At 38.6% G+C, this 27071-nt stretch overlaps 1 long non-coding RNA gene across 2 annotated transcripts in view; it reads left to right on the plus strand.

The window, feature by feature from the left end:
• LOC129031950 (uncharacterized) overlaps positions 1-27071 on the plus strand; it is a 408612-nt gene that overhangs the window by 359877 nt on the left and 21664 nt on the right. Inside the window, exon 1 of one of the 2 annotated variants that reach the window (XR_010122888.1) lies at positions 13713-13841. The exons of the other annotated variant lie outside the window; for it this stretch is intronic. This is a non-coding gene — a long non-coding RNA (uncharacterized LOC129031950). Of the gene's footprint in view, positions 1-13712; positions 13842-27071 lie in introns of those variants that run through there. 2 annotated transcript variants of the gene reach the window in all.

Below are 27071 nucleotides of genomic sequence, written 5' to 3' on the forward strand. Positions count from 1 at the left end.
GACAGGTATCTATGCTTATGGATGTGAACTTCCAGATTTCAAAGACTTAAGAAGAAGACACTAAAACCATTTTGTGTATATTGAGTTTGAGGTCTAGAAGAATCTGAGGACATAGACTCATTTCAGAATCATAAGGAACATGGTTGTTTCAGAAGATGGGGCCCAATTGCTGTTGAGTTTTGGGTATTGAATACATCCCTGATGACAGCTTACTTATCATTTGTCTCCTTCTCATAAAAGAGTACAAAACATGCAAAAATGCTTTTGGTTTCTGTTTTTGTAATTGTTTGCAAGCTGTTGAAATAGTAATTTACTGTATTTTATTTTCTGTTTGGAGATGCTCCACCTTCTTTGAAACATTTTCTACATTGTTCTTTGTTATCGAATACTAGGAAATAATGCCTGTTCTGAAGCCGCATTTCTATCCCATTAGAGATCACTGGAGGAGTCTATTTCCTAAGGAAGCAGGCAGGGATGGGGAGTAGGCAGAATGTGCTAAGAAATATGTTCCACGCTGTGTTTCACCTACACAAATGGAGAACAAGAAAAGCCCTCCTCCTCAGAAGCATTACTGCAGTTCTGTCTGGATTTATTCCACCTCCTTGCTTCAGAGTTCTATAACTGGGACAATCAGGTTTATAGTCTGTTTTTTTGGTTTTTTTTTTTAGACAGAGTCTTGCTGTGTCACCCAGGCTGGAATGCAGTGGCACGATCTTGGCTCACTGCAACCTCTGCCTCCTGGGTTCAAGCAATTTTCCTGCCTCAGCCTCCTGAGCAGCTGGGACTACAGGCACAGCTGCCATGCCCAGCTAATTTTTTGTATTTTAGTAGAGACGGGGTTTCTCCATGTTACCCAGGCTGGTCTCGAACTCCTGAGCTCAGGCAATCTGCCCCACTTGGCCTCCCAAAGTGCTGGGATTACAGGTGTGAGCTACCACACCTGGCCCTATAGTCTTTTAAATACAGATCATGTAGAAAGAGTCAGATTATTTTCAAATACAATGGTGCCATCTGGCCACAGGGATCTTAGAGACCAACATTGTCAAAAGGTTCCTTTTCTTCTTTGGTTTCTATATTTAGTATCCACCCTAAGTAAGCTGGGAATAAGTATAGTGATTAAGTCATTCCCACTCAGAAGCCACTTCATGTGAGCATTAGAGTTACCACCGGGTGGAAGGCACTTTCACCTTTCTGAATACCAAGGGCAACAATGAACTCACAGGACCTCTGTCTATCTATCAGGATTATTTTAAAAACTTGACATTAAAGGGATATTTCTGTTTTCTTGAGTTTAGCTAATATTGTGGGATGATTGGGATCGTGCCATTTCCATCACGATTCAGTTTTGACATTAGGTGCCCTAATTAGTCTATGTGTCTGATTTTTTTCTATCCCTAGCCAAAAAGTATAGTTCACAATACCTGGAATCACAATCCCTGCAGCTTTCCACAGGAGGACAGGAATGCCTCACATATAAAGAGCTTCCAAAGTCCTGGCCTCTGAGCTTTGAGAAAGAAGACTGACTCTCCAGGAAGATCACTTCTAGAACCAGTGCAGAATAATTACAACTAGAGGGACTGTGCTGATGTAGGGGAAAGGGGAGGCAGACAGAGAAGAGACAGAGAGACAAATAGAGAGACACACTGTGGGGCTGGGAGAGACAGAGAGAAATGGGAGAGAGAGATAGAGACACAGAGAAGGGGAAAGAGACAGAGAAAGGAGAAAGTGAGATAGAGACACAAAGAGAGAGGTGGTGGGGGCAGAATTAGGTTTTCCTCTTATTCTTCATAAATTTTCTTAGCCCAGCCCAGCAGGATATTCTAGGTAGTTTATCCGAATACTTTTTTACAAAGGAAACATTATTAATCCCAAATCATAAATAAGGAAAAAGCGGAGATTCTAAGGTGATGCTGCTAGGGTGGGGTGCTCAGAGCACACACCTTCTTCCTCTTTCTTGGTAGTTTCTCAGACGGCTGCTCAAGCTACTTGGGCACTGTAAAAGCCTAGAAGCTCTAAAAAAACTGAAAAATTATGCTCTGATTAAGTAATAATATCATATGTTTGAAATCCTAATAGCTACATTCTTTGAAAAGTTTAGACAGAGGGAACCTCCTGGGAGATCTGGCTTGAGAAGAGCCAGCAATTTCTGCCTCATGGGGCCCTGCTAGGCACCCTTTCTCCTATTTTTGTTTATCACTTCCACATTGGAATTATTTCTTTGGCACTATTGCTATTATGGGCTTCCGTTAGGAAAACAAAACTTTATCTCAGATGATCACCATATTCAAATTGAACCTATCATTGCATGCCCAGTGCTCACTTTTTCATGGCACAGATAGAAATGGGGTAGATCAGTTCCACCAGCAAAGCTGAGCGTAGGTGAGACTGTGATTTATAGACTGTGATTCTGTGAGATCAGACAGTAGACAGAGAGGTATTGATGTGGGGAGAGGTATGAAATATTTTCTTAACTTTATCAGGAGATACTACCTATGACAGCAGATTCTGCAGCTATGATGGGGCATCCTGTGTAACTAAATGCCAAAGGAAGACATGCAGATAACTTCCATTAAGAAAAAACAACAACAGCAGCAACAAACAACAACAACAACCAACAAACACCATGGTAGCACATACACTAGGCTTTCACTGCATCATGACTTTTTGGAGGACCAGCTGGCTGTCATTTCCAAGTGTCAAATGGAATTAAAGGACATTAGTGAATGAATTTGTCACTGATGCCTAAATAGTATAATACTGGGTGTGTAATGTGGAAAAACATGAATAAAGAGAAGCTCTGCTAAAAATGTAGGAGGTTAGATGGCATGCCATATAGTTATCAAAAATGTCAATCCACGGGTTTATTAGATTTGGGGTAGGAGTACTTCTTTCCAATCCTGTTTTAATATTCTGTCTTTATTCCTTAAAAACAGTTATCAAATTTGTTTCCTTGTGTCTCCCTTTATTGATTACAAATGTTCCCAATTGTTAAGACCATGGAAAATGGCAACAAACTATCAATTCTTCATGTTAACAAGCACCACATTTACTCCAAAAGTTTATGAAGAATAGGAAAATAAGAATCACACACAGATGATTTAAATCATGCAGTTTATAAAGATATAGAGAAACAGGCTTTGGCTAGGGTGCAAGTTGCTTGGATTTGAATTTAATTTAAAGATGGACAGTTTTTCTACAGGATAGGCATTTTGTCTTCCTGAAGCCAGAATAGATTCCATCCAGATGCTTCATGTTTGTGCCCTGAGAGCAAACATTACATGGGAACTGAGCTGAAGGAGCTGAACAAAGCAGCCTTATAAATTCTAAATTTGGGTGATTGCATCATTGAAGTCCTAAGCATACTAAGAGTCAAATCCAGCTTTTATTTTTATTGAGCATTTGCAACTAATTCCCACTGATCAAAGACAACTTAGTCCTCGTTTTTTCCTATTTTTCTTTTTGGCAAATAAATAGTACTCTGGAAGGATGACATGGGAATCACTCTTCTTTCCAACAGGCATACAAATCCGCTGTTGCAAGGAGAAAGTGGAATGGGGAAAAGCAATGCATTTCGAGAATTCATTAAGTGGCTGAATTCATTAAGTGCTGGAAGGAGATAATTTAGATCTTTTTTGTTAACACAATAATTTGCAACTGTATAATTATCAGGTTTTGCTTTAGTCTGGGACAAAATCTGATATTTGTACTTCAATGAAAATTACCTACCACTTACACTGACAAAAATTTGAGCTTCTTAGTTGTGGTTATTGGTAAGATGTGGGGTTACAGAATCTCTACTTTTCTTTTTCCTAATTAGGTTTTTTATAGTCTGGGGGGGTGGGTTTTACAGTCTGATGTGGCCCAGAGGGAGATGGTGCCTATCTAAGGCATGCAACTTAAGAAAAAGCTTAAGCTTGAAGTTGGAGCAAAGAAGCGCAGATCTTATTCCTGGTCATCTCAGGGCTTTCTTTATTTAGCTATAAAATAGTGAGGACACTATCACTGTGATGAGCCCAGGGACAAATCCATGTATTTGGGGGTCCAGGAATTATACAATTTGAGAGGCCATCTCTAAGAACAAGAATACAAATATTATGAATTCTAAGTTGGGTATAAGGTGTTGAAATGGGCTCTTGCAATTTGAGGGCCCTGAAGCTTAAGTGTTATTAAAGGTAAATCCACCTCTGTGTGTGCTAATATCACTGGGAGGAAAGAAAGCAGACTCTCATAGGTTGTCCCCACAATCCATAAAAGAACTGCTAGCTGTGCTGGCTGGTCTGCCTTTGAGAGGGAGGTGGCAAGGTCTTCTGAGCAACTGGAGAGGGTGGAAGCAGATGTCTGTCTGCTGGCAAGTGAAGGCTGTTTGTAAGAATTATTAGGTGTTGTCCCAGCCTAAGCCTCCACTGATAAGGCATCCTCTGTTTTGTAAACATGATTACTCGTAGGTCCAAGTTTCCTAGGGGGGGATGATTATGTGTTTGGAACCACTGTGTTTCAGAAAGTCGTAAACTACATCATGCAACTCTCACAGCAGCCCTCGGAGTGTTTTCAACTTCATTTTATAGATTTGGAAACTGAAGTATCAAAAGCTTAAGTGATTTGATCACCATCAAGGGCCAATAAAGAATGCGGACCTCAGCTTGTAGCTCTGAAGTCTATGCTCTGCTCACCCAACTCTTGCAGAAGAGTTCTTAAGGGCTGCAGCCTGCAGGAGTTGTAGGTAGTTTGAGCTCTCTGAGTGGTCTCACTGGCAAGCTGTTCAGTCAAAGTGACACCCCACTTCTTGGGACAATGGCCCAGACACGATTACAACACGAAGGACTGTGCCCTCTCTTATGGTTTGACAGCTGGTCACTGGAATGAAAACATTTCCTCTGCTTCAGGCTCAGGGAAGTCCTGACCTGGAAAGATGTTAACAAGAGAGACTTTTAGAGTAGCAAATAACCATAAAGTGGTGACAGTAACTTTCTTGTAGGAATATATTCTAGAGGTTATCCTCATTCTGATGCTGTTCATGGAGTCCACTTCATGAATTCCCAAACAGGTGAGATTCCCTGGGCAATAATTATGAGTGTTGGGCCGTACTAGACATGGTGATGGATAGGAAGGAAGAGGTGTCTTGCTAGATAAGTAGTAGTAAAAAGCTAACTAGGATCCAATTTCATTTGGGTGCCTAAGTTTCTTAAGAACCTGCTGAAACCTTTGGAAGAGATTTTGATGTTTTAAACATGAAGAAATGATAGATGTTTCAGGTGATGGATATCTCAATTACCCTGATTTGATCATGACACATTGTGTGCATGTATCAAAAATCATATGTACCCCATAAATATGTACAACTATATGGATCAATTAAAAAAAACTTGGGCAGGAACGGAGTCCTCTTACTCACAGATTAAACTCTATAAATTTCATATTTAGAAACATGATCTGCTCTGATTGTGACCAGCATGTATTTGTTATGCTCTAGATCCATGGTTATTGAATACGTGTTTCTTCTTCTTTGAAACCATTAAGAACCACAGAGGTTACCTCCCCCTAAGGTGGGATGTTTTTAAAGGCAGTTAAGTGGACGCTTTTGAGGTGAAGGCTTGTGTAAAGGAGGCAGCTCTGGCTCCTTCAGAGCCTCCCTCCAAGCCTGGTAATCAAACCAAACCCACTCCCATTTCTGTGACTGTGCTTAGGAGCTTGGAAACAATAACTGTGCAGGGGCAGGTTTGGAATACATTGAAATAGGCCTGTCAAGTCTATACAGGAGGCGATGGAGTATCCACTGACATCATGTAATCAAAAGGAAAAAATTACACTGTGTGTCTTGCCTGGGAAAAATAGACTTCAACTTAGCAAGCCATATTTCATGCTCCTTGAACAGAACTGCAATTCCTTCCTTTATTTACTCATGGAGCACCTATTTAACTACATAGTGGTGGCTTACAAATAATCAAAGTGTGGGACTGTTGGTGTGTTTTAAAGATATCAGCTCTGGTGAATCAGATAAAATCCCACCCATCTCAGCAGGTACTAACTTGTTTAAGAAAACCAGCCGTCAACAGGAAAGAAACTCAGAGGGCTTACCAAGTTAATCATTCCTTTGGCAGGCCCTGAGAAATTTACTGCTTCATCTTTTAGTGAAATGCTGGGTAAATGCAGAAAGTCAGCTGCCTTCCATCAACTGGGAATCAATTATGAGGCTGATTGGGGTGTTTGTTTTTTCAGTTACTCAAACAGATCGAGATGCATGGAATGGCAGAAACCTTAAGGCCTTCACTAAAGGAGCACACAGTGTAGCGATACAGGTGAGAAGGTTCTGAGCAGCAATGAAGGGCTGGGGAAAGCCTGGATTCTCTTCTCTCTTTAGACTGCAGGAGGGTCAGTCTCCCTCTGATCTGCTGACCTGAAGATCCTTATCTTCTGGTGGCTGCCACTGAGTTTTCACCTAGGGCATTACCTGGCAGGGTTACAGGCATCACTATTACAGAAATTCACTCCCTGCCTTTGCCCTCCCTTGAACTTCCAGCCTCTCCTAGAAAAACCTTCGCTGCATTACTGTTAATTTCAGGTGTGCAATGAAAATGCCAAATACATAGTTTATGGGACAATGCTGATATTGTTTCTAAATAGACTTTTCATTCACCTGGGAATTCACAAGGCCTTTGTTCTGCAAGCCCCCAATATTATCAGCTTATTGTTAGATTGCCTAACAGTCAGCATTTTTCTGGAAGGCATTTTAAAAGCGTACATCCTTGGCCAGTGAAAAAGGGTATTTTTGTGCTACAGATATATTTTATAAACAAGTTAATTATGAAGTATAACACACCTACAAAAAAGGGTAAGACAGTGCCATAGATATTAGGTAGTCCAGGAAGCTTTCTGACAGGGAGATTAAATAGACTTGTCATAAATGTACTAGCCAAGGGCTGTTTTACGTTTTGCTTTTGTCACAGTGGAGGGGGCGGTTGGTGGGAAGGGATGAGGGGATGTAAGTTTGACTCTGATGATGTAGTCTATGAATGAAAATCAGGCCTTCCTCAAGCCTGGTATTTCCAAATTTGTGGAATACTTCATGAATCAGGATGGCAGGCTTCTCATCTAGGAAGACAACCAGACCCAAATCACAGGCAAACACAAGCACACAGGGCACTTTCTCTCTGCACCATACTCATGGATAAAATCGACTTATGAAGAATGATTTTTAGGTCAAAGAGAAGTTACAGGAAACAATGAAAAAGAAGGTGGATGTATTATGGTTCAAAAGGTTTGCATTAAAAATGTTAAATAGCAATGTTTAATGGGAAGCGTTAATAATGTGGCATTTAAGAGCATATACTCTGGGGTCAGAATGCTTGATTTAGGATCCAAGTTCTACCACTTTCTAGCTACATGACATTGAAGGATTGGTTTATTGTCTAAACCTTAGACCCCTTTAGTCTTTAGTTGTCTAATGGGGATAGTAATACTCCTATCACAGAAGGACAGTTACATATTGGTCATCCATATAAAATCATAGTACAGTGGCTGGCACATAGGAAAAACTCAATAGATATAAGCTGCTGCTACTGCTACTGCTACCATTGCTAACACTGTTGGGCTTCTCAGAGCCTTCACTCTGCCAATGAGTGCTATAGGTCTGTAGAAGAGACCTGTACAGTTCAGCCTGTTCAACATTTACTTAACCACTAATGCTTTTTCTGCAGAACATCTGGTTGGAGTCAGGGTTTTTGGAATACCGTTTTGTAAACATCGTGACAGATATATCTCCAAGAGCCCCTGGCTCCTACTCTTTAACATTTAGTAGAGAAATCTTTCTCACTTCTGTCTACTTAATCAAACTCTTCATTCTAATAAGTGCAACTGCAGTTCCTTTTCCAACCCAACCCTGATCTCCCCACCTGGTGCTTGGGTTCTTTCTCTTGATTCAGTTGGCCCATATCACTTGCATTGTATTGTGTCTTGGACTTTTTGTCTTGATGTCCTCACTGTTTTAATGGATTTCTTGCCATACTAAACTTGTCTTCTTTGATTTTATTTTACATAGGAAGTGTTCAGTTTTATAACCTTTCATTGACAATTATTAGATCCACTGGGCTCCCCTCAATTTCTACTAGAATGTAGGTTTCATCAATATTTGAAGTCTTGCATTGGATCTTGATTTCCCACTTAGGTAAGTCTCAAGCTCACTCATCACTTCCTACCTTTAACACTAGAGGAGCTAGTGTTGCTGGCCTTTAGTCCAAATGTAGTAAGTTACCCCTCCTTCTGATGTCCTTCCTAACCCATGAAACAATTGCCTGGATTTGTATTTCCCTTTTCATTACATTTCTTTTCTTTGAAGTCAATATTTCATTCTGTTTCTTGGGAATGTGTTCGTCTCTCCTTTAAAACAATTTATTTTGTTTCTGTATATCATGTAGTGAGGCTTTGGTTTAACAACATTTTATTGACCATTATTTGATCTATTGCACCTAAAAATTTTGCCTGCGGGTGGAGAGCTGGTTACAAAAATAGATGTGATAGTTTGTTGAAGAGATTCAGAACAAAGGCTCTGGCATTAAGATAATCTGGCTTCTGTTCCATCATTTGTTAGCTATGTGACCTTGGGCAAGTTACTTAAACTCTCGCTCCTGAAGTTTTCCCATGTATAAAAAGGGATCACTTCATAAAGTTGCTGTTTATATTAAAGAAGACAATGGAAGTGTGTCTTTTAGCAAAGTGTTTTGTACCCAATAAAGCTCATAGACATTGTCTGTAATTAAAACACATTTTCTGCTTTCTTGAATCTCGCCATCTGGAGTAGAAGCAGAAGGGGCTTTGTGAAGGAGAAAGGATTTGAGCGGGAAGTTGCAGGATGTATAAAGGGAAGTCTGGAAAGACTTTTTCCACTGGGGGCACCGTGGGAGATGAGGTTGGCACAATGGATAGGAACCGAGTAATGGGGGCATTTGAATCCCAAATTATGAAATTCTGTAGGCATCAGGGAGTCACTGGACATCTTGTAACAAAATGGTAATATGTATAGTTTTTTGTTTCAGGATGCTAACTTTGGGAATAGTCAGGAGTAGGGATGGGAACAGAGAGACAATTGAAGCAAAGAGACCAATTAAGAGATTAAGTTCCACCATTCTTTCTTTTTTCTTGTTTCTATTTCCCCTGGTTCTTTCTTTTTATATAATAGGATTTTTTCATGCAACTTCCACTGATGATCGTTGATGAGACTCTCCTTGGACTTCTTAATCTTCCTCCATCAGACTAGATCTATTTGGTTTACTTCACCCCCAGGAATGCATTCAAGAACAAAATAGATTGTACATTGTATGTTTTATTTATAAACCTCAATTCCCTTAACTGCTGACCACTACCATGATATTGCTTCAGAGATTTTCTCTGTCTCTCCTTTTGCTTCCAGTTGGTGCTACATGTTCTCAGTTTAGTACCCAGTTCCAGTGGTGAGGGCTACATTCATTCTCAAAATGGAATAATAATGATAAGAGAGATTCAGATAACTGTCAGCCTCTTGATACAATAGGGGCATAACCTTGGGGAAGCAAAGCTGGCTGCTCTGTTCTAGAATCTTCTGAAACAATAACCCTGTTTACACTAGATGCAGTTGTATGATGCAAACTTTCAATCCAGTGAGATGCACAGCAGTGTGTACTGATGACCTTACAGGTGCTTGTCAGAACCTTCCTATTAAACTTTCAGTCTGCTGAAAATAGAGCACCAATACCTCTGGGTACCTCACTTTTGAAAAACAAACTAAACCATCAGATAAGACCATGGGGACTTGGGCTTTATCTAATGCTACACACTCTTTTTAAAATTGATTCACTTTTCTGTCAACCCAATATGTCCATGAAATAGCCTATCTGCTGCTACAAGAACAATTATTATTCTGCCTGAGGTGATTCGTATGGTCTCAAGGCCCTGCAAACATCCATCTATACTGAGATGGATTGGAGATAAAGCAGACATGGGCTGGCACTTCAGCAGATACCCATTGTCAGACATGTCACACAGTGACAGCTGGAGAACTGCCCCATGGCCTTATGGGAAAGCATAATTCCCAGTTTCCGACAGGTCAGTATGCATGGGAACAGTCTCAATTTTTTTTGGAGACAGGTACCATAAAGGTCCAAAGGCCTTCAAATCTGAGTTGTCCAAATTTTCAAACTGACAGACCTAAAGTCTGTAAGCAAACAGAGAAGTCCCCATGAACATTTCAGTTCACTTAGGCTGTATCTTTCCCCATAATCTAATTCCATGTTGCAATTAGATGTAATTCAAGATATACATAATTGCAATTCATTCAGAAGAGATTTATTTTTTGAGAGGTTCAAAATGAGAAAATGGGTATATTCCTTTATAGGTTTCATTGATGCAAAGTGGATTTAAATAAATCCACATATATGTATACCCTGCCATGACTGATTTACCCAAAGTAAAATGTACTGTTGACTTTTGTAGAAATTTACATCCTAAGATATTCTCAAACTAATATTAATTACATTAATGGTGTCATTATCTGAAAGTGGAAATATTATTTCAGTAGCCATTTCGTAATTTCTGTTTATAATTCTAGTCAATGTTTGGTCTTCTAAGACAAAATAAGTGTTTCTAAGTCTGAACTAGATGTATTTCTATTTTATAGTTACAAATTAGTTCCCGGTGATCCATGAGGTCATCTCAGGTAAATGTAACAGACCCCTAAGGGACAACGTAATACATTTCCTAGCAGGGAAATAAGTATTAACATCTGAAGCCATGAGAATAGAGACATTTATATTTTTAAAGGAAAACAGACACAAGAAATTTCAATCCTCTCACGAAAATGATTCTCAACAAAATTATATTCTATTCCTTACCAGAGTCACTGAAGGATATCTACATGGGATAACTGGAATAACCACTCAAAACATTAAAAATAAAGGTGGATGTTGTTCAATCAAAATGTTTATTTTGTTTATGAGTCAACTAGATTATTTCAGCAAAATAAAAAGCAATACTAATTGTTTGAATTCAATTCCAATTTAGTCAGAATTATCATTCACACAGACTTATATTTTCATACAAACCATAAAAATGAAGAATTGTGTTTTGTATCTAGGGATTCAAATATAAAAGATAAGAACAAAATTACATCAAGTCCTGTTTTTGACTTTGATTTCAGTGAGTCATACAAATCCCCCCTTGTCACAAAATGAAGAATCACAAGTAGGTTTCTCACAGGTCAATGATTTCAGAGCAGCAAATACTCATTCTTTCCAGACGGCTCAGTTCCTAGATTATTTTCAGCCTTGACATACAAAGGTCTACTTGAGTCTTGAGGGAGGGGGGTGTGCCCCCTCCACCACCACCAGAGTGGAAAATAAACCAAGTCAGTTGATGCAGATTCAGGTCTTCTTGAAAATTCCAAAGGTCTTCTGTGGCCTTAGGGAATTTCCATTCTATTCTAGGTCTGAGACTTCCGAGTGCCCAAGGAACTTATGGTGACTGGGTGAGGGCCATGGGAACCTAAGCAAAATGCTGCTGGGAAGTACCCCAGAGAAGACCCAGTGTGTGGTTTATAACAATCTGAACCTCAGGGACCTGCCCTCTACTTTTAGCATTAAAATTTGACCAAATTAGAATGTTGTTATTGGCAATAGGAACTGTTTTTTGACTATATTTTGGATTTTTGCTGCTGTGAAGAATTAGATACTGAATGGGAATTAACCTCTCTCTTGTCCATTGTCTTAGTTCAGGCTGCTACAATAAATTACCATAGATTAGGTGGCTTATGCAACACATTTATTTCTCAAAGTTCTGGAGGCTGAAAGTTTGAGATCAGGGTGCCAGCATGGCTGGATTCTTGTGAGAGCCTTCCTCCTGGTTCACAGATGGCTGTCTTCTCATGGTGTCCTCACGTGGTGGATATGGAAAGATCTTCTCTCTGTTACTCCCTTATAATATAATGCATTAATCTCATAATGAAGGCTGTACCCTCAAGACCTGATTACCTCCTAATAGCATCACATTGGAGGTTAAAATTTCAACATGTAAATTTTAGAAGGACACAAACATTCAGTCTATGACACCCCTAATCCAAGAACAATATTTATGAGCTAATAATTGCAATATGCCTCTAATTAGTTTAGAAACACAGGGTTGATCATATAATTCTTCTTCAGGCTTTCAATATTTCTTGGCTTGGTAGTTAATACACTTCCAGATCTGGCCCCATCCTGCATGTTTACTATCTCCTTTCCCTTTTTTCAACACATCGGGTTATATGCTGATTCTAACCATGACATCATTTTGTGCCTTTGCTTGCACTGTTTCTCTGCCCTCTGCCATTGTCCAGCTTGTGACGGATGACTTTCAGGGTCTATCACAAATGTTAGACATGCCATACACGTGTTCTCAATTCCCTCAAAAGGAATTAATGGCACCCCTCAAGTTTGTTTCTCTAGTATTTTATACTTCTTTTATTGTAGTACTTAACACATTATAAATAACGGGATAGTAGAGCTTCGTGGTTCTTATAATGCATGCCTTTGTCTCCAGTACTTGAATATTCCAGTGCTAGGGTCAGTTTTAAAATATCTGGTATGTTTAAAGATAATACCAAAGATTAGTGCTAGAAATGGATCTGGTAAAATATGTATATTAGCCCCCTCCTCTTTTTTCCTTTGAGCTGTTTATTTTCCCTGAGAAACTTCAGGGGCAATAGGTGAGAAGATTTTTCTTGGTCCCTGTTCATAGGAAAGGGAAAACATCCACCTAGCTATGAGTCGACTGATCCTAAGAACTGTTGCTTAGGGGACCAGCCATCTTTTTCGTATGAAGTCATAGCAGAAAATCTGGAAACATGGATCTGGAGACTTTTGTTTTTAAGTTTGGCTCAGAATTAATGCTCTGTGTGACCTACGGAATGGTATTTCTTGTCACAGGGCTTTTCTCCTTGGGAAAATGAGAGGCTGGAACTAGCAGGTCTAAATTCCCTTCAGATTTGAACATCTGTGATTCTAAAACTCCACACTTGAAGTTCTGTGTAGGAAGCTGGCTGGGTATTAGGTGTTTGAAGGACTTGCTGTTCCAAGGACTACTAATATATTGAATTCTTCTATTCAAATTAAAAATTGTATTTTTAAGGGTAACATTTTTTGCTCAGATATTTTTCAAATAGGTTTTGCTTCTATTCCCAGACACAGGTGTCTAGAAATGAAGAGGTGAGAAAGGGAGCAAGACACAGAATTTGACAATACCAATAATTTGTGTGTAAGGCTGTTTTGTTGAAAGCACATCCCTGAGCCCCTGGAAACCTGAGGAGGGAAGTATTATAGTGTTTCAGTCCTGGCAACAGACGAATTCACGACAGGCTGGCTCTGAAGAGGAATGTGTCAGCATTTGTTATCTTGGAGTGTCTTGTCCTAAGAGTGCTCTTGATCACTACTGGTCTGCTGTCTTCCACAGGCCACCAATCAGTCATCTCTGATTAGGAAAATACTGCCAGTGAATGAGATTGTCTGGTTTAGCCACAAAAAAAAGAGGCTGTGTCACAATCTGGCAAATTCTAATGAATGGTTGCTGATATGGTTTGGCTGTGTTCCCACCCAAATCTCATCTTAAATTGTAGCACGTATAATTCCCGAGTGTTGTGGAAGGGACCCGGTGGGAGGTAATTGAATCATGGGGGCTCTTTCCCCATACTGTTCTCGTGGTAGTGAATTAGTCTCATGAGATCTGATGGTTTTATAAGGGGTTTCCCGTTTTGCTTGGCTCTCGTTCTGTCTTGCCTGTCGCCATGTAAGATGTGCCTTTCGGCTTCTGCCATGATTGTGAGGCCTCCCCAGCCATGTGGAACTGTGAGTCCATTAAACCTCTTTCCTTTATAAATTACCCACTCTCAAGTATGCCTTTATTAGCAGCATAAGAACGGACTGATACAGTTGCTTTTAGTTATTTATTTCATAGTTTCAGCTGTTTTTATAGTTGTTTGAACTGTATCTGCATGACTTTAGGGAAGTTACTTAACTGCCCAGAGCCTCTGTGTCTTTATCAAGTGTGTTTCATGAACTTCTGGGTTGTGGTGAGACTTTTATGAGATAATGTTTGTGAGAACATATTTTACACTGTTAAACACAATGCACATGTTGGTTATTATAGCCAGTTGGACAAGTAATGGCTAATAAGTTATTTTTCTTTCCCATTTTCCCAGAGACAATCAGATTTTTTTGTCATCACGTCTTGTGAAGTATAATCTGTTACATCTACTTGTAGTAAACTTGCTAGTTTGGTAGCTTTAGATCAGATTGGCCAAATTTTCCGTAAATCCATTCTGAGCAGGACTCTGTTATTGTTGGAACTGCAGATCATTAATTGATGTTTGCAGCTGCCAAGACTTTACCACAATTGAAGAAATAGCTATGGAAGTCAGACTTACACCTGAATTTCTTTAAGTTTATTCATTTAAATTTGATCCTTGAAGTATTTGCTTTACTCATTATGCTGCCTAATTTGCCTAAAATAAATCAGGAATCAGTCAGTACTCAAATCCTGGGGTAATTGGAGTTTTTGGTGTCAGCAGCAGCATTAACATCTATTCCATCACAAATGCCTGCAACTGTGTGTGTGTGTGTGTGTATGTGTGTACAAGAAAGAGAGTTCCTTTTGTCTGCAATTACAAGTAATATTTGGGGAATATTTTTAATCCATCTATAAATGGACATGAAAAGCTGCTATCTAAAAGGGATAAAAGGCTGTTTGTTTTCACATGCCAATATTACCTGAAGAAAAAAGGCTGGAGAATAAATTGGATGAGTATATTTCAATTTATCACCACAAAAATATGTATAGTATCTTTCCAAACTAATAGATGATTTTGATGGAACAATCATAGGAAACAAGTGAGCATCTGGATATAACCCTTAGAAAAATAATGTCTGTTATGGTTTAGACATTTAAATTGATTCCTATAAAAGCAAATAAAAGAACACACATAAGACAGAGGGCAGATTGGATTGGATTGATAGTCAGCAATGTTGCCTTGCTTACTTAGAGTCTGCACAGTGTTTTGTAGGGAGGGAGGGATTTCGGCAACTAGAACCTTCATTTACTCAATGGAGTTGTAAATGAAACTTGAAAATGGAGTTGTTCAAGTACAAGGTTTTGGTGGTTAGGGAGTTCTCCTCTTCTTTAGAGTACTGACTCTAAATGGGCTGGAGGGGCTGCATGCTAGGAATTGGTAGGCAAGGGAGACCCATTTGCTTTCTCGCTGATTTATATTTTGGGACCTGGGTCTGTATTGATGGCTTCTCCTGCCTCACCTAGTCAGTCACCAGTGGAGATGACGAATGAGCAAGGAGTTGGTCCTGGGCCATGAGGCTTGTCACAGTAGACAGGAAGAAGAGGAGTGGGGCTGTACAGAGCGGTGACCTTAAACACCAGTGAGGTGGTTCAGTGGCAGACAGGCCAACACAGTAAAATCAGCTACTTTTCCCTTGGGGAGGAACGAGCAAGGATTGAGAGCCTGACTGGATGGAGCCTCAGGCCAATGCACATTGTGGGAACGAGGAGTTTCCCCAGCCAGGGCCCAGGATGGCATATTCTGGAGGATACAGAAATGCTGGGACATGGGCCTGCCTTAAAGAGGCAATACACCTGTAAGAATGAACACCACATATTGTCTTTTTTGCACAGAATGACGGCCAAAAAATTCGCATAGATTCCAAAAGATAACATCCAAGAAAAGTATCTTTTCAGTTCATTCTCCTAAAGAGAAATTGGTGGCCGTTATGAGTAGACAAGGCTGGCATTTTGGGGATAATATAAATCTGTTTTCTTGAGGTCTGTTCTCCATTCTGACTCCTTTTTGTCTGATAACAAGAACAATACTTTCTGTGACAAAATCAGTACATTGTTTTCTTTAGCAAGATGCAATATTTGAAATGAGGATTGATCTAGAGGCCAAAACCTTTGACCTCTTTTTTGCATAGGCCATAAACGTGACTTGCAGCGGGCAGACCAAGACACTACCCTTGCCTAGGCACAACCTCCAGTTATTTGGTCCAACAGGTGAATGCCAGAAATTGCTGGCCTGCTTATTGGAAATGGAATCGCCACCTTTACTGAGGGTCTCAAGTGATGCCCAAACTTAGATTGCACAAATGTTATTTGTAATAATATTTTAAAACTAGCAATTACTGTGGTTCTTTAAGGAGAATATCTACAAAATTGACTGAATCCTTTAGATTTCATCCAAATATCTGGCACTATATTAATATTGGGTGCAAAGTAATTAAACAGCAATGTCCTGCACTACTTCCTGCAAGGGATCTGTCACTGAGAGTTATACTGAAATTGCCAGGCAGTGGATTGTTTCTGCCAAGTGGGGTAAGTGTTTTAAGATCAGACAAAACAGAGAGAAACTCTTCATGGCGTAGGGATTCAAACTCTGTTCCCTGTCATGTGCCCCCACCCTAGCTTGCCATTCTCTCCAGAAAATGCTGAACCCCTAGACTTCCATAACAAAATCCCTGAGATGATTTGACACAGTGCTGCAGCCTCACACACCTGTAGTGAGTAGGGCATATTGAAGGCCATTAAGAGGCTCCACAAAATCCCACTGGGGAGGAATCATTTTTAAACTATTGCTTCGAGACATTGCGACATCAACGTAATAGAATTCCCAAAAGGAGAAGCAGCCAGGACACAAGGCAAAACACAGAGACTCTGGAAGGCAGGCAGAACTGGAAAAGTTCCACCACAACTAGTGAGGAGGGACTGGAGGTTCATATCCACATCCACCATATTCTCCTTAAGCAATTATATAAAATGTCATTTACTTCCTATTGGGTGTGAGTTTTATTGCCATTATCAATAAAATCCTTTGATGTCTTCATAATGACCAACTTAAAGAACCCTGTCCAGTGTTAGTATAAAAGGATACTTGCCCCAAGATCCCATCTTTTAGAGCCAAGAACTTTGTGCATGGGGTTAGCAAAGCCAGATACATAGCCCCCTCAGAGAGCTCTGTCTTTATGAGGTTTCCAGAAATGTGGACAGAGCAGAGGTCAGCAAACTGTGGCCCATGGGCCAAATCTGTCTTTAACAAAGTTTTATTGGAATGTAGCTGTAGCTCTACTCATTTGTTTATGTATTATCTGTAGCTGTCTTTTTGCTACAATGGCAGAATTGAGAGGCTGCCACAGAGACCTCATGATTCACAAGGCTGAAAATATTTCCATTTGGTCCTTTATGGAAAATGTTTGCTTTTCTGTAAAGAAAAGCATAGACTAACTGAAATATCACTGAACCATCATGAAGCAGCAGCCGGGCACCTACAACTAGAACCATAAACATTGATCTATTCATTCTTTTTGTTCATTTGCAAACAATTATTGAGCACCTCCTGTGTGGCAGGCACTATTCTGGGATGCTTAGGTTTGCAAAAAGTTAGATGAGAATGTCTATCTTTATGGAGCTTACTATCTACTGCAGGAGAGATAAACCCTAAACAAAAACAATAATAAATAATTATATTATATTACAGAAAGTAATAAGTGCTATAGAAAAATTAGGGCAGGGATGCCTAGGTGGGAAGGCCTTGGAAGGGGTTGCAATTTGTGAGAATCAAAGGAAACCTCTTTGAGGAGATGGCATCTGAATGAAGATGAGAAGCATAAGGGAGTGAGCTCCTTGGGCCTGGAAGAAGAATGTTTCAGGCCAGAGAACAGCAAGCAGAAAGGTTTTGGGCAATCTCTACAGGTTCCCACCTTAGCCACCAGCTCAGCACCACAGGTTGGTTTTCAAGCTGAATGAAAATAATCTTAGAAGGTATTTTTCCCTCTGATATGGCTTGTCTGTGTCCCACCCAAATCTCACTTTGAATCGTAATAATCCTCATGTGTCAAGGGTGGGGCCAAGTGGAGATAATTGACTCATGGGGGCGGTTTCCCCATACTGTTCTCATGGTAGTGAATAAGTCTTATGAGATCTGATGGTTTTATAAAAAGAAATTCCCCTGTACAAGTTCTGTTGCCTGCCGCCATGTGAGATGTGCCTTCGCTTCTCCTTTGCCTTCCTCCATGATTATAAGGCCTCCCCAGCAATGTAGAACTGTGAGTCCATTAAACCTCTTTCCTTTATAAATTACCCAGTCTTAGGCAGGTCTTTATTAGCAGTGTGAGAACAGATTAATACACCGCCCCCCCTCCCCCAGCAAATTCTAACAACTCCTGCAGATTTTCAAAGGATTCCATTCAATTCCTACAGATTTTGATGCAATAAACCTGTGGCAGGGACTAGACATTTGTATTTTGTGAAATGGGAGAGTATTTTAGGTTTTCCAGGTGCCTCTGTTTAGGAACCACTGATCTAAATCAAAATAAGAATGCCCTCCAAATATGCTGAGAGTCATTCAGCATCTACTTAAACACTTCTAGTAATGGGAAGCTATTAACTCTTTTAGAGAGTTAACTTCATAAAATATTTATAACATTTAATTAATTTATTCATTTATTCAACAAAAATGTGTAGCCCTCTTACTATGAGTCAGGTACTGGAAATGCACAAACACACGTTCTGTGCTTTCATTGTTTTTCACTTGTTTGTTTCTGATGGCAAAATGTATACGTTTTCATTTTAGACAGATTGAGAAAAAATAGTAAAACATAAGAAAAAAATTAGCTCTTTATTTTACAGATGGCAATGTTAATACTTTGGCTTATTTTAATTTTTTTCTCTCTACATTTAAAAGATTGGAATCTCTTTTTCTACTAATAATGTATTATGAATATTTCTGTCTCTACAAAACATTTTTCTCCTCTGTGCTTTTTGAGAAACATTGTATCCCATATGTTATATATATGTTTCATATGTCTGTGTGTATATGTGTGTATATATATATATATATAATGGCTAGATTATTTCAAAATACTCACCCCCTACAAAAAATGTTGCAATTAATTTTCTTACAAACTTTCTCCAGCATTTCTAATTATTCATGTAAATGTATGTGGAATTTCTAGACTAAAGGATATAGGCTTTTAATGTTTAAAAATATTTTTTGAAATTGCTTCTCTAGAAAGAACTCCAATTTCCATCCATTCAATTATATGAAAATATCCATGTCTTCATACCCTTAGCAATTCTGATTTTTCATTCTTTTGATTAAAAAAGCTACAATTTTTGAAATATTCTTTCTTAAACTGAGTTGAAATTTGCCTATCCAAATCTTCAATCTATTGATCAGACTTTCCTTCCCTGGAGATTTGTGAGATAAACTCAATCCCTCTTCTTTAAAATGTAATTTCAGATATTTGAAAATAATTTTCATGCCTCCACTGTGCTCTGTCTCCAGTTATAGTATTTTTTTTCTTGCTCTAATAATTACTCTTCCTATAATCTAGTTTCTAGTCTCTTCACAGTTCTGGTATCACTGTCCTTGATAAGCCTCAGTTAATCTGGACTGCTGTATGTGTGAGTGTGTGACATACACATGTATGTATATGTGAATATATATTCACGCTTCTATAGACTGTCCACCTCCCAACTCCCCAAATTCATATGTTGAAATCTAATCGCCAACGTGATGGCATGAAGAGATGGGGGCTTTGGGAGGTAATCAGGTCATAAGGGTGGAGCCCTCATAAATGGCATTAGTTCCTTTATAAAAGAGACCCCAGAAATCTCCCTCCCGCTTTTCACCACGTGAGGAATGTCTGTACACCAGGAAGTGTGCTCTCACCAGACTTGGAAACTGAAGATGTTTTGATCTTGGGTTTCCCAGCCACAGAACTGCGAGAAATAAATGACTGTTGTTCATAAGCCACCCAGTCTACGGTACTTTGTTATATAAGTCCAAATGGACTACCACAAGGATTAAACCAAGGACTACCACTGTATGAGCACTATCTTCTTTGTTTCGAACATGATACTGCTACTGGTGTGAGCTATGTAGGCATTAGTTTTTCTTGGCAATCATGCCACCCCATTGGCTCATAAAGAGACTGATATCAACCAAAATTCCCAAGCATTTTATAAACAATCTCATAGTGATATCAGGTATCCACTGTACTTCACTGACTCAGTTGCTTTCTGAGGCCCAAGTGCATGACTTTAATAGGAATCAATACAATCTTTAATTCTAGTTTGTCAAGTTCTTTTTGAAAGCTGATTTTATCACCAGATGTGTATTTGATACAAACTTGACAAGGATATATCTTGACTTGTAGTAATTAAGAAAAATACTGGATGACATCTATTGTGGACATCTTGCTCCACCCTACTTGTCTGTTATTGATCCATTAACAGACAACATGTGTGCATGTGTGTATAGATATACAGGGAAACTGTAAAACAAATCACAAAATATTTTCAACTTGCTGATATCAAAATATATTCTTTGTATAGTATTTTTGTGACCTCCTTGCCTGTATTTTTTTTTAATGAAAATTAGTTTAGCATGATTGGTTGATTGTCTATGTTGGCTCTTTGGCTTCAGAATATAGCCAGGGTCAACATCAAGCTCAGCTGTATGTAGTCACTAGTTCCTAACTGTATTTCTCTATTTTAAAACGTATTTCATCTACTAGAACACCTTGCTTTTAGAGCAACGTAAGCATGTGTTCATAAGTTGGCCTTGTATATAAGTCGTTTGGGTCTGATGACTTCTATTCATTTCAAACAGAGAGATGTTACTTAACTATCTTCTACCATCTTTACTTCCGGTTCCCTGATAATTGTGCTTGTTACCTACATTTTCCAGTTTTAAAATCATTATGATAGAAGTAGAAGATGGAAAAGGTGATCTTAAATAGGAGTCAAGTTCTCATGCTTTTGCATTATTTGTTAATGATATTTGGTTTATCTGAATTTGTGAATTTAAGCCTTTCTCAATCTTAATATTATGGCTATATTTTTAATAACCCAGTGTATTGCTCTTGACACTTTTACTACATCTGTTTTTCAACTTAGAATTTACCTTCATATATGAAATCAATTGTCTTTATCATAACTGACACATACATTTAAAATAGTTCAGATTACAAAAATCATTTAGCCCTAGTGGTATTTAATATGAACAGATCATTAATAGCATGGGCTTACGTCCTCACATGTATGCTGCTTTTAAGTTTTCAAAGCATTTTATACATTTTTAATCTTAAGAACTAGACTCAGTCATAAGATTAGATTTGATCATAAGTCTAAGTTACTTCCTGGCTTGTGCAATGTGAGGTGATGCTGAGTAAGGTAGAGATAACTTCATTTTCTTAAGAGCAGTGTGTGTGTGTGTGTGTGTGTGTGTGTTTTATACATATATATGTTTATGTGAATATATATCTACATGTTGTACTCCTTATTTAAGAATTTCCACACTACATAAAATAAATATAGAACCAAAACTAATTGGCATCTAACTAAATACAGAGAGGGAAATGCAACAATTTCAATGTGAGGGTCATATTAAAATAAAACAAGAATGTAATCTTAGATTATAGTCCTTTTTGAGAGTGACTAACCATATCCATTTGCCTGAGAACTGGAGGATTTCCCAACATGCAGAACTTTCAGTGCTCAAACTAGGAAATTCCTGTGCAAATTGGGATGAGTTGGTCATCTTATCTTTCTCCTAATTCTTTCCAGATGACACCTCCCCCTGCTGTTTTATTTTATTTTATTTTTAAAACCTGGAATGGTTGACCACCTTCCAATTCTAACACAACTAGCTTTTCTTTGGCCAATTTCGTTTTTTTCTGGCTTTTAGGTACTATTTCTGGTTAGTCCACAGACTATTATTTCCTTCTTAAAACTATCCTCCCTTCCGTCTCTCTCTCTCTCTCTCTCTCTCTCTCACCCACCTCTTACTTGCTGTCTTACTTTATGAGAGAGCAGCTAGGGCCACACAGTTTCTTCTTAGTGCTCTCATTTCAATGTTTAGTTTATGACCATGAAATGATCATTAATACCTCCAGATAATTTGCATTTCTATTTTCATTGGGAAATTCCTCTTATCTCTATACCAATGGCCTATACTTTTGTGATTTGAAGTTCAAGTTGAAGCAGCTAAGTTTTATGACACACTTTTAAAGACCTGAAGTAAAAGAATACTGGAGTTCCCTGGAAGTAGCAACATGGTCTTGATGCTTATGTCGCCATCTGCTAACAAAAAGACTGATCTTTGATCAGATTAACAGAGCCCAGGTGCACACAGGATCCAGTTGTGTAAGTGTTGACTCTATTTGTTCCTACCTGTCATTGTATATAATGATCAAGGGTTGCAAATTGGGGTATTGTATAGCAAAAGTGGTCCACAAGATGATCATATCACACAATCTTTACAACTCAGAAGGGACTTTTGCAATGATCAGGTGTAACTTACTCATTTTTCACTTGAAGAAACTGAGATCCATCCAAGATATTAAGAGAGTTCCATAATATGACAAATCCGATTAGTGGCAGAACTGGGATCTCCATTACTCAGAACCCATAGCCTTGTTCTCCACTCTATGCTGTTGAGAAAAATGGTGAGAAGGAAATGAAGCAATACAGGAGACAATTGTTCGTGATTCAGCCTCCTCATAGCCATCTCTGCTGGAAACAGGCTTGAAACAACTTTGTAAAGTACTGTATCTCCTCTGCTTGATTTCTTTTTGGCCACCTTGAAGTCTGAGATGCTTACAAGGAACCAACATTGGGGTCACTGGCTTTCATATTTTGTTGTTGCTCATTATTGCCCAGAGTTGGCCCCTAATCCATGCCTTACTCCTCTCCTCTTCATTCTTTAATATTAAATTCTTAATTTCTGGAACTCCCATCTCAACTAGGCTTAGTGACTGCCTAGAATGTTTACCTAATTATCCAATGACAAGCAGAAGATGGCTGATGTGGCAGCGGTCACCCTCAAATAAGCAGGAGTCCATCCCTATATGATTTTAACTTTATTCCTGGCTTTCAACCTGAATCACCATGTAACTTATTATCACTGTTTGGTATAAAGGCTCCCTGTAACTAGTAATCACTACTATTGTTGAAAACAATATGCTCTTAAAGCTCATCTCCTATAATGTTTGCATTTTTTTCATGTTTTTCTTATCCAGAGAAAATTACATATCTTCTTTAAAACAGCCATTTGGAAAAAAAAGTATGCTCTAAAGCCTTATAAATAAGATAAAAACATGAATTAATAATTATTTTTAAATTTACTTTTTATTTCAGAACAAGTATAAAATTACAAAAAAGCTGTAAAAATATCACATAGAAGTTTCTAATACTTTTTATACCATTTACTCTAATGTGAACATCTTATATAACCATGGTGCATTTGTCAAAACTAAGAAATGAATGTCTGGAGATACTATTGACTAAATTGCAGACTTTATTTGTATTTCACCGGTTTTCTATTGATGGCATTTTTCCATCCAGGAGTCAACTGATGGTGCTGCATTGCAGCATGTCTTCATGCTCTCTGTCAATCTGTGACAATTTCAGTTTCTCTTAATTTTCATAATCTTGACAGTTTTGAAGAACCCCGATCAAGCATTTTGTAGAATGCCCTTTGCTTAGTCTGTTTGGGTTTCTATAGCAGAATACCATAGCATGGGTGGCTTAAACAATGCACACTTATTTCTGGAGGCTGGGAAGTCCAAGATCAAGGTATCAGCAAATTTGCTGTCTGGTGAGGGTCTGCTTCCTGGTTTGCAGATGACCATTTTCTCGTTGTATCCTTACATGGCTAAGAGAAAAAAATATCTCTTTAGTGTCTTTTATGAGAACACTAATCTCGTGCACGAAGGTTCCATCCTTAGGGAGCCTGTAATTAACCCCCAAAGATCCCACCACCAAAACCATCACATTAGGGGTTAGGATTTTAACATATAAATTTCGTGGGGATGCAAACATTCAGGCCACAGCATCTCTAATGTGGGTTTAGCAGATATTTTTCCCATGGTCAGACTGGGTTGAGGTTTAGGGAAAAATGACATGAAGGTGAGGTGTCCTTCTCGTCACCTCATTTCAGGGAGTATGATGTCAAGTTTAATTACTTGGCTAAGTTAGTGTTTACCAAGTTCCTTCTCTGTAAATTTACTGTCTTTTCCCTTTCTATGCTCTATTCTTCAAAGTGAGTCACTAAGTCCAGCCCACACTCAGGGGAGGGAGAATTAAGCTATAACCTAGAATCTTTTCACCTATTTCATCTCTGCCTGTAAGGTTGTTTCATTTTGGATTCTAGGCAGCTCCACCACTAGATGGACCACATTTATTTTAAGTTTTCTACTCCTTTTCAATGCACTTCCCTTTTCCCTTTTCTTGAGACCAACTCTCTAAAACTTTCCAGTTTTCATCTGTTCAGCATCTATTCTCAGCAGCATTCATCTGATTTTGGCTTCCTCTGATGAAACTCGGCATGATAGCACAACTACTTTACTTTTCTAGTTCCCCAAATTTTGAATTGAAAGATGAGGTGTGTTGGGTTAGAAAATTATTGATGAAGAAACAAGGAGTCTAAGTCAGATTTAATAGATAAAGAGGTAACTCTCTTCACGAGTTAACAACTGATTTCATGGACTAACTACCCCATGAATGTTGTGATGTGAGGATTGGAAAGAGAATCTAGGGAGATACAGAGCTTCTTAGGGGAGCAGGCCCCTCTTTATTGATCTTTTTACATTCCTCTCCTAAATTGTTACATGGCACTAAGTACATATCCAATATGTGTGTGTTATTTATGGAGATGCTTTTGCCATTACTTTCAATGGCAAAAACCGCAATTACTTTTGCACCAACCTAATATATAGCCGTAGATTGAAATACACACATTATTATATAACGGACACTCAGAAAAAGCAGAGCATTAGGAAAAACAAAGCTTTTGAAGCTGGACTTCCTGGAAGATGGTATAATTTAGGCTTTGGATTTGAATCCCAGCTCAGTCCCTTACTAGCTGTGTGATCATGGGCAAGATATTTACCCTCCTTGTGCTCATCTGTAAAGTATATATATTATGAACACCCATGATATAGAGAAATGAGAAATAAGTGAATTAATTTAGGTAAAGCACTTAGCAGAGTAGAGTGCTAGTACATAACATTTAATCAATATTAATTTTTATACTGTTATTATTCATGGCGCGTTAGGTATGGAGTAAGCCACAAGTTATTTTATAAAGTAAAATTACTGCACAACAAAAACACTAGAGCAATTCAGTCAATACATTAACTGCAAAATATTAAATGGTTCCTGTCTAGTAAATAACTCCATTTCTCTCTTTTTAAACAAAGTTATACATTTGCTTCTATCTTTTGTGCTAAATTTTCTTACAGTTTGGGTTCATTAATTTAAAGTATTTTAAATTAAGATGTCTTTATTTAAAATATTTTAAATAAAGTTGTATGACTAAATATGAAAAGACGATCATGCCCACACATTTTGGCTTTCTGTCCCTTGACAAGTGCTTTCTAAGATGACTTCTGACATAGGCGTCCTGGACTTTGGGTATCCAGAGCAAGGCATAGGTCCTTTCTCTGACTCTGAGTTTAAGTTATGCAGATGACATTGGCAGCATCTGAATATTTATCAATGGTGATCTTTATATAGGCATTCATTTTGGATATTCTAAAACAGAGATTAATTAACACATACATCTTTACCAATTAGGCTTTTTCCTCATTGGTAAATATGGTCATGAATTTTTGTAGACATAGTTTTGAGATTAGCTATGGACAACTCTTCCACCAAGTAATTTAGTTAGTGAGTTTAAAATATTGTGTGCGCCTACAAGTAGGTGATCCAAAAGAACTGCTGAGCTGGGTTACTGTGTATTAGCCTTCATTATGCAAATAACTGTCCCAAGAGAGCCATCCCAAAGACTATTGGCCTCTTTCACCTTTAATAACCTAAGATCTCCTATTTGTGATGTGTGCAGATGAAAATATGTTCTGCCTGTGGGTAAAGGTGTTATTAATGCATAATTCTTTAGCTTCCTTCCCTCTACACTGGAATTCTATTTTGGCAAACCTCTTGGGTTTGGTTGTCAGAGAGATAAAAGCTTGTGAACACTGCAGTAGAATCTTGAGTGAATCTTGGTAAATTTAGAGAGCCAGGTTACTCTTTGCAGACTACTCTTTATCTGTGAGTAATACTGCATCTTCCCTTCACTGTTGTACAGCTAATTGTGTTGCACATGCTCTAACTAGCTCTCCCTGGGCTGGAAACCTTTTAAATGTGACCCTTTGTTCTCAACTATAGATGAGCTGAAATTGCCAGTTACATTTCAGGCACAGGCTCTGCTGCAGGAATAGCCAATTCACGGGTAATGTTAGTCTTATGCAGGTAGTGACTTTATCTGGAAGAAAGTCGGCTAAGGTCTTGGAAGGCTCAGAGGAAGTATTACCATTTGGTGGCTAGAACGGTCACTGTCACTTCCAAAAACAAAATCTAACATTACAGCTTTCTGAAAAGGTACTCGCTTGATGCAGGTGTCTGCTGACATGCCTTGTGTGACATGAAGAGGGTGTGATAGTTCACAGGTCTGAAATAGTTACCACGGGTATTCCCAGAAGTTAATAATCAGTAACTTCAACCTTGGAAAGGTTTGAGAAGGCTACCAGAGTAAGTGTTAAACCTGATAGGCAGGATTTTCCAGCTTTGCTGATGTCATTTAATTAGTGTCCTACAAACAAAATAAATAAAATATGTTTCTTTTCTACAGTCTTTCTGCCACCCAGATTTCTGTGAGGTATTCCTTGTCTCAAGGAGACTTTGGGGCTTAGAAGGCAGACTGCTTTTCTTGGAATGGCCCATCAAGAGAGAGAGCCTCCTTATTAACCCCTGGTGTACTTGAAAACTTCATAACTTGGCTTCATCTCGTGTCTGAGGCAAGATATGCCTGAGCAGTTACCGGAAGATGGGCTAGTTATGCACGCCCCAGGCACTTAAAAATATCAACCTAGCACTGTGGCTTATGCCTGCGGTCTCAGTATTTGGGGAGGTTGAAGTGTGAGGATTGCTTGAGTCCAGGAGTTTGAGACCAGCCTGGGCAACATAGCAAGACCATCTCTAAAAAATGAATAAATAAATAAATAAATAAATTAAAA

The sequence above is a fragment of the Pongo pygmaeus genome, chromosome 11 (assembly GCF_028885625.2).
Source record: "Pongo pygmaeus isolate AG05252 chromosome 11, NHGRI_mPonPyg2-v2.0_pri, whole genome shotgun sequence".
NCBI classification, from domain to species: Eukaryota; Metazoa; Chordata; class Mammalia; order Primates; family Hominidae; genus Pongo; species Pongo pygmaeus.